The 8045-nt window shown below is 50.8% G+C and overlaps 1 pseudogene; it reads left to right on the plus strand.

Moving 5' to 3' along the window:
- Window positions 1-35: 35 nt before the first annotated feature.
- Window positions 36-6023, plus strand: LOC141585073 (uncharacterized; annotated as a pseudogene).
- The last annotated feature ends 2022 nt before the right edge of the window (window positions 6024-8045 follow it).

The following is an 8045-nucleotide window of genomic DNA, read 5'->3' on the forward strand; positions in this document are numbered from 1 at the left end:
TATTCAGAATGCATTGATTCAGCCCCAGAAGTATTTGCCAAAAATAGACTTTCTTCCTCAAGTGTTGGGAGCCAGGAGGGTTGGAAAGCTCAGGAACCCTGAGCTGGTTCATCTGTTGTATATTGGGAAGGTAAATTTCCCTGGAGCCTGAGATTTGGCCAGATTTCAGCTAAATCTGCCTGGCTCTTCAGCTGCAGCTGTGAGATTGGGGTCTGGTTCCAGCAGTCTGTCACTGGTCAGCCTGAGTGTCACACCCTTGAGCTCTGGGGCTAGGAGTTTCTTCCCCCACCCCCTCCCTTGTGTCTTAAGTTTCGATGGTTCTGAGTATACAGTTAATCGGAGTTGGGGGGTGGGTGTCACAGCTAATCCCAAATTCAAAAATTAGTCCAAGGTGCTACAAAATATGAATTTGATGTCAATAGAAGGTCGAATCCCCAAATGTAAAAACTGTAAGTCATTAATGAGCTTAGAACATCTGATAATTGCAGGCCGGGCGCGGTGGCTCAAGCCTGTAATCCCAGCACTTTGGGAGGCCGAGGCGGGTGGATCACGAGGTCGAGAGATCGAGACCATCCTGGTCAACATGGTGAAACCCCGTCTCTACTAAAAATACAAAAAACTAGCTGGGCGTGGTGGCGCGTGCCTGTAATCCCAGCTACTCAGGAGGCTGAGGCAGGAGAATTGCCTGAGCCCAGGAGGCAGAGGTTGCGTGCGGTGAGCCGAGATCGCGCCATTGCACTCCAGCCTGGGTAACGAGCGAAACTCCGTCTCAAAAAAAAAAAAGAGAGCATCTGATAATTGCAATTTAAAATAGGCAAAAAGTTTCTGTGTTTCAGTCTGAGACTCAAAGCCTCTGCAACATTTGATCTGAGCTGCTTCTAAAGAGACATACAAGGCCAGGTGTGCTCACACTTGTAATCCCAGCACTTTGGGAGGCCAAGGCGGGTGGGTCACTTGAGGCCAGGAGTTTGAGACCAGCCTGGCCAACATGGTGAAACCGTGTCTCTACTAAAAATACAAAAAGTAGCTGGGCATGGTGGCATGTGCCTGTAATCCCGGCTACTCAGGAAGCTGGGCAGGAGAATGGCTTGAACTGGAACCCAGGAGGTGGAGGTTGCAGTGAGCCAAGATCGCACCACTGTACTCCAGCCAGGGCTACAGAGCAAGACTCCCATCTCTAAAACAAAAAACAAATTAGCCAGGCATGGTGGTGCACACCAGTAATCTCGGCTACTCAATACTCTGGAGGCTGAGGCAGGAAAATCACTTGAACCCAGGAAGTGGAGGTTTGCAGTGAGCCAGGATCGTTCCCTTGAGCAAGAAACAGTGTTTCAAAAAAAAAGTCACAAGGCCGGGCGTGGTGGCTCAAGCCTGTAATCCCAGCACTTTGGGAGGCCGAGGCGGGTGGATCACGAGGTCGAGAGATCGAGACCATCCTGGTCAACATGGTGAAACCCCATCTCTACTAAAAATACAAAAAACTAGCTGGGCATGGTGGCGCGTGCCTGTAATCCCAGCTACTCAGGAGGCTGAGGCAGGAGAATTGCCTGAACCCAGGAGGCGGAGGTTGCAGTGAGCTGAGATCGCGCCATTGCACTCCAGCCTGGGTAACAAGCACGAAACTCCGTCTCAAAAAAAAATAAAAATAAAAAGTCACAGACAGTTGGGATCACACTAGGTGAGTGTATGAACAGAGGAAGCTGCCTGCCCTTGGCCTAGGCATGGTCTCCTGGATGCAGCCTCATGGGCTTCCTCAGTTCCATGACCTGTCAGTTCTGTGATGAGAGGAGAGGTGAAACCTCTTTGCCTTTCCCCTGACTCCAGGAGGAAGCCCAGCCCCACCATGCAATCTCGTCTCTGCATGGCAGGCTCACTGCCGCACTCACATACCCCTGGATCAGGATCCCAGAGCCCAGGTCCCATGTATCGCCCTCAACTGGTGCCCTCCCGCCTTCCCCTTCCATAGCATGCTGCTCAGCCCTGCTGAGAGCCTCTGTGTACTCCAGGCTTCTCCAGCCCAGCAGCTCCCAGGATGGATCCTCGCTCCCTGCAGCCTGCACCTCCAGCCCCAAGGTAACAGGTTGGAAGAGGCAGCTGAAGCTGTGAAACCACCTCACACGGTATTGAGAAAACACTTGGTCCATATCAAAGAATGGTGCACAGAGGGTGCTGAAGCTGTTGCTTGGCACTGTCACTGTCACTTTCTCACAACCCAAAACTTCAAGGGCGGGGAGCTCCAGGAGGCAGGGACAGAACCAGGCTGCTCAGCCCTGTGGCTGTCCTACTGAGCCACCTGCCAGGAGACCAGGCACCTGACCAAGAACAGCCCCCAAATGCCCAGTCACTACAAGTTCCTTCTGGGTTTTGGAGTCCCATACAGCCAGTATGGGGGTGTTTTAACTGAGTCATTTCTCCACCTTCCAGATTGTTCAGAGACCACCTGGGTCTGAAAAGCCTCCCCTCCTCCTCAGAACCTGTGGGCTGTGAGGGCAGTTAGCTGTGTAGCCCTTGCTGCCTCCCAGGATGAGGACTAAATGAGCCCGTGCAGCATTAAGCATCTATTGTGACACCCTCACAGAGGGAGTGCCGGCTGGCCAGGCTTCCCTGAGGAGCTGGGAGTGGTGCTATCCTTCTGGAATCCCTGGAGGACCCTCAGCCAAGCAGGGAGGCAGGCTCCAGAGTAGGGTGAGTCCTGCCCTTCAGCGGGACCTCCCATTTTTCATTTCTGAACTGCTGGTCTGCAGGGACCTGGTAGGTATGTCCCTACTCAGGGCTGATGACAGGAGCTCTCCCTGCAGCCACAGCTTGGGGACCACACTCCTGCCTCTGAATTCCTCAGAATGAGGCTAACTTTTGTCCAGATCTGCAGTCCCCACACTTGAGCATCCATTTCAGTGATGCAGGTTCCAGGCCCAGCACCAAACTTTTATTGGAATCCATGGGCCAGGCCCAGCAGTCTGCGGCTTTCACTCCCCACCCTGGCTTCCTATTCTATTCAGGTGTTCCCTGAATTGAGAAGTATTGAAAAACCTGGGAGAGGGGAGCTCAAAGATCCTAGGAGCTGCAGGCCTGACCCCAGAGAGCCCTTGAGGGTTTCCACTCTGCAGCTGCCCGTGGGTGGGAGGAACCTGCCTCTAAAGGCGTTACCTGCTGCTTCCTGCCTTCCCAGCCCTGCACTGGCTCACCTGTGGCAGGCCAGGGCCTGCGCAGAGCTGCTTCCCAGAACTCGGGCGAGCTCTCCCCATGAGCTGCTCTCTGGGCCCTCAGGCCTGCATTCCCTGCTGACGACAGGCAGTGAGTCCAGACTCCACATATACCTCACTGAGGACGGCTGTGGCCAGGTTACCAGGAAGCCCTACACTGGGAGGGGCTGTTGAGGTAAGTGCCTTACTAAGGTTTTCCACTTCCTACAGGAGCTGCCCCAGGGCAGCAGGAGGGGCCTCAGCTGCCACCTCTTTTCTTGGGGCACAGTGCAGATCTGCTGTCTAAATGCCTCCAGGCCTGGGTGAACTTAGCACCCATACCCCTGCTGCACCTGGGCCACCACTGGCCTGGCCTAGGGTGTGGGGTTGTCTCAGATTGTTGTGAAAGGTCGTTGGCGTCACAGCACACGGCACCAGCAAGGTCAGGTACGAGCCAGGAAGCCCACAGTGTGGCCTCTGCAGGAGCCATGAAAAGAAAACATGAATTTTAAAATAACAGAGTGCCTCTGTGCACGCTGGTAGGAATGTAAGGTGGTGCAGCCACTGTGGAGAACAGTCTGATGATTGAGAGATTCAAACAGTATTACCCTAGGATCCAGTGTTTCACCTCTGGGTGTACACCCAAAGAAGTGAGAGCCAAAACTCCTACAGATTACACATCCATGTCCACACAGCACTGTCCACGGTAGCAGAAGGTGGAAACAACTCACGTGTCTTTAGATGAGTAGATAAACCAAGGTGCATCTTTCGTTACAATGAAATAATAGCTTTGAAAAGGCAAGTGACACATGCTACAACATGGAGGAACTTTTGAGAACATTATTTGAGTGGAAGAAGCCAATCACAAAAGGTCAAATGATGTGTGACTCCATGAATCCGCAGTGTGCCTGGCACAGTCAAATTCATAGAGACAAAGTAGATGAGATTAGAGGCTGCCAGGGGCTGCAGGGAAGGAATGAGTTAGTGTCTAATAGGGGTATGGTTTCTGCTTAGAGTATTTAACAAGCTCTGGATGTGTTGCTGATGGTCGCACATTTTATGTTATATATGTTTTATGATCCAAAAAAAAAAAGGTGGGGGGGCTGGCCAGGGTGGCTCATGCCTGTAATCCCAGCACTTTGGGAGGCCGAGGTGGGTGGATCATGAGGTCAGGAGTTCAAAACCAGCCTGACGAACATGGTGAAACTCTGTCTCTACTAAAAATATAAAAATTAGCCAGGCATGGTAGCATGTGTCTATAATAAGATACTCAGGAGGCTGAGGCAAGAGAATCGCTTGAACCTGGGAAGTAGAGGTTGCAGTGAGCCAAGATCGCACCACTGCACTCCAGCCTGCAATAGAGTGAGACTCCATCTCAAAAAAACAAACAAAAAAGTGAAGAAATGGCCTATAAGCCTGCCATCTAGATAACCTCAGTGAACACATCTTAATTTATGTGAAATATGGTATGTATTTGTAAAACGTATGTGTCATATAAAACTACACATGGTTTAAAAAATTCAGACCAGGTGCAGTGGCTGATGCCTTTAATCCCAGCACTTTGGAAGGCTAAGGTGGGCAGTTCACTTGAGCTCAGGAGTTCAAAGCCAGCCTGGGTAACATAGTGAGACCCCATGTCTACAAAAAAATTTTTTAATTAGCTGAACATTGTGATGTGTCCCTGTGGTCCCAGCTTCAATGCACACAGGAGCTACTCCGGAGGCTGAGATGAGAGAATTGCTTGAACTCAGAAGGTGGAGGTAGCAGTAAGCTGTGGTTGTACCACTGTACTCCAGCCTGGGTGACAGAGTGACACCCTCTCAAAAAAATAAAAATAGAATTTAAACCATGAAAGGCGTAAAATTAGAAATACATCTACTTCCCAATCTGCTGAATTTATTGTTTCTCCCCAAAATAAGTTTCTGGTTCTACCTTTATAAAAATAATTTTGTGCTTGTCCTTAACTTAAATATCATAAAAAATATTCTACCAGGCGTGGTGGCTCATGCCTCTAATCCCAGCATTTTGGGAGGCCAAGGCAGGTGGATCACCTGAGGTTGGGAGTTTGAGACCACCCTGGCCAACATGGTGAAACCCAACAGGGTGAAACCTGTCTCTACTAAAAATAAAACAATTAGCCGGGCATGGTGGTGGGCACCTGTAGTCCCAGCTATTGGGGAGGGGAGAGTAGGAGAATTGTTTGAACCCAGGAGGTGGAGGTTGTAGTGACCCATGATCGTGCCACTGCACTCCAGCAGGGGTGACAGAGTGAGACTTCGTATGGGGGGGAAAAGAACGACTCAAGAGGCTGTGCTGTGCATGGAGACATTCCATGCAACATCAGTGCACCCCCTAATCATCAGTGCTGTGGAATCCATTCTGCAGAAGGGAGTTTTGGCAACGCTTCTGCTACTGGTGGACACTTGTTTTCCAGTTTTGTACGTAATTATTTCAGCCTGTGCTGTCATTGACATACTTTGCCATAATATTCCAAGGATACGCAGTGGTCAAGTTCCTTGCAGTGAAATTCCTGCATCTCAGAACCTGTGCATTAACATGACTCATGGGTGCTGTCAGGTTACTCTCCAACAAATAACAGGTTCGAGTGCCTGTTTCCCTGCCCCTCATCAGCACCACTATCATCAAGTGCTTTCATTTGGTTTTTACTGTTTTTACCAACCTCAGATGTGATCAATACTTCCTTGCTTTTATTTGCTTTAGCTGCTCTTCCTTTTTTTTTGAGACAGAGTCTTGCTCTGTCGCCAGGCTGGAGTACAGTGGTGCAATCTCAGCTCACTGCAACCTCTGCCTCCTGGGTTCAAGCAATTCTCCTGCCTCAGCCTCCCGAGTAGCTGGGACTACAGGCATGTGCCATCACGCCCAGCTAATTTTTGTATTTTTAGTAGAGATAGGGCTTCATCATGTTGGCCAGGATTGTCTCTATCTCTTGGCCTTCTGATCCTCCTGCCTGCCTCAGCCTCTGAAAGTGTTGGGATTACAGGTGTGAGCCACTGCATCCAACCTTTTTTTTTTTTTTTTTTTTTTTTGAGACGGAGTTTCGCTGTTGTTACCCAGGCTGGAGTGCAATGGCGTGATCTTGGCTCACCGCAACCTCCGCCTCCTGGGTTCAGGCAATTCTCCTGCCTCAGCCTCCTGAGTAGCTGGGATTACAGGCACGCGCCACCATGCCCAGCTGATTTTTTGTATTTTTAGTAGAGACGAGGTTTCACCATGTTGACCAGGATGGTTTCGATCTCTTGACCTCGTGATCCACCCGCCTTGGCCTCCCAAAGTGCTGGGATTACAGGCGTGAGCCACCGCACCCGGCCCTTTTTTTTTAGACAGTCTTGCTTAGTCACCCAGGCTGGAGTGCAGTGGTGCAATCTCAGCTCACTACTGCAAACTCCGCTTCCTGGGTTTGAGCAATTATCTTGCCTCATCCTCCCGAGTACCTGGGATTACAGGCATCTGCCGCCATGCCCAGTTAATTTTTGTATTTTTAGCAGAGATAAGGTTTTGCCATGTTGGTCAGGCTGGTCTTGAATTCCTGGCCTCAAGTGATCCATCTGCCTCCGCCTCCCAAAGTGCTGGGATTATAGATGTGAGCCACCGTGCCCGGCCTAGCTGTTTTTTTTTGAGACAGAGTCTTGCTTTGTCACCCAGGCTGGAGTGCAGAGGTGCAATCTACGCTCACTGCAACTTCTATCTACTGGATTCAATCAGTTCTCCAGCCCCAGCCTCCCAAGTAGCTGGGACTATAGGCTCACACCACTACACCTGGCTAATTTTTGTATTTTTACTAGAGATGGGGTTTCAACTATGTTGGCCAGGCTGGTCTCAAACTCCTGACCTCAGGTGATCCACCTGCCTTGGCCTCCCAAAGTGCTGCGATTACAGACGTGAGCCACCATGCCCGGCCCCTAGCTGCTATTTCTTGAGTGCTCCTCTGGGCCAGGCCATGAGGCATGGCCTTTGCCTATGTTACCACATCTCAGCCTCACACCTCCTGAAGTTGGAGAGATAGAATTGGCCCTTTTCACAGATGCGCACACTGAGTCTCAGATGGACACATTAGGACAAATTTGTCTGTCCAGAGCCTCCAGTCCTGGGGCTTCAGTGTGGTCTTAACTGCGATGTCTCCACAATTTTGTAATATATTCTGTTCCAGAGAAAACAGCCGCACTAAGCCTGCCTCCGTCTGTCACTGTGGGCCTCAGCCTTGCTGTGCCTAAAGGCTGCAGACAGTCTGGCAAGGACAGTGCGTCACGATGCAGCTCTCGCTGGCCACTTAAATCTTCCAGTGTCTGTCTATAAACAGTCCTCTGGTGACCTCCTTTGTGCTATTTTTTTTTCCTTCTTTGGGTAAATTCTCAGCAGGGGGATTTTGGAGTGAGAGTATAATCATTTTTGGAACTTTCAAGGGGGCTGGCTGGCTTGTCCTCTCTGCATGGCAAACCTGTACACCCAGATTGGCCTGGCAGCCTCTCTGTCTACACAGGGAGCCCCTCCATGGGCTTCAGGTTAGGGGCAAACCAAGAACTCTGCAATCTCTGAGTGCCTACCCTGCTTCCTCTTGCTGGAGCTGGGAGCCTGTGGTATGTTCTGTGATCCTCCCAGGCCTCCCCCTTAGCTTTCTCAGGCCTGTGGGATTTGGGGTCCTTCCCCCTTGCCTGGCTCTGCAGTTGGGGTGTTTCCTAGATTGAGGTCAGTTTCTCCCCTGTTGAGGGCTGAGGGAGACTGTGCTTGATGAGGTTTTGTGTGTGTGGAGGGGTGCTGGCTCCTTGTGTCATCCCTAAGTCCCCCTCCTTCCTTCAGTGTCGTCTCAGAGATACCTACCCTCCCCACTAGGAAGGCTGAGGCCTG

The sequence above is a fragment of the Saimiri boliviensis genome, chromosome 7 (assembly GCF_048565385.1).
Source record: "Saimiri boliviensis isolate mSaiBol1 chromosome 7, mSaiBol1.pri, whole genome shotgun sequence".
Classification (NCBI taxonomy): domain Eukaryota; kingdom Metazoa; phylum Chordata; class Mammalia; order Primates; family Cebidae; genus Saimiri; species Saimiri boliviensis.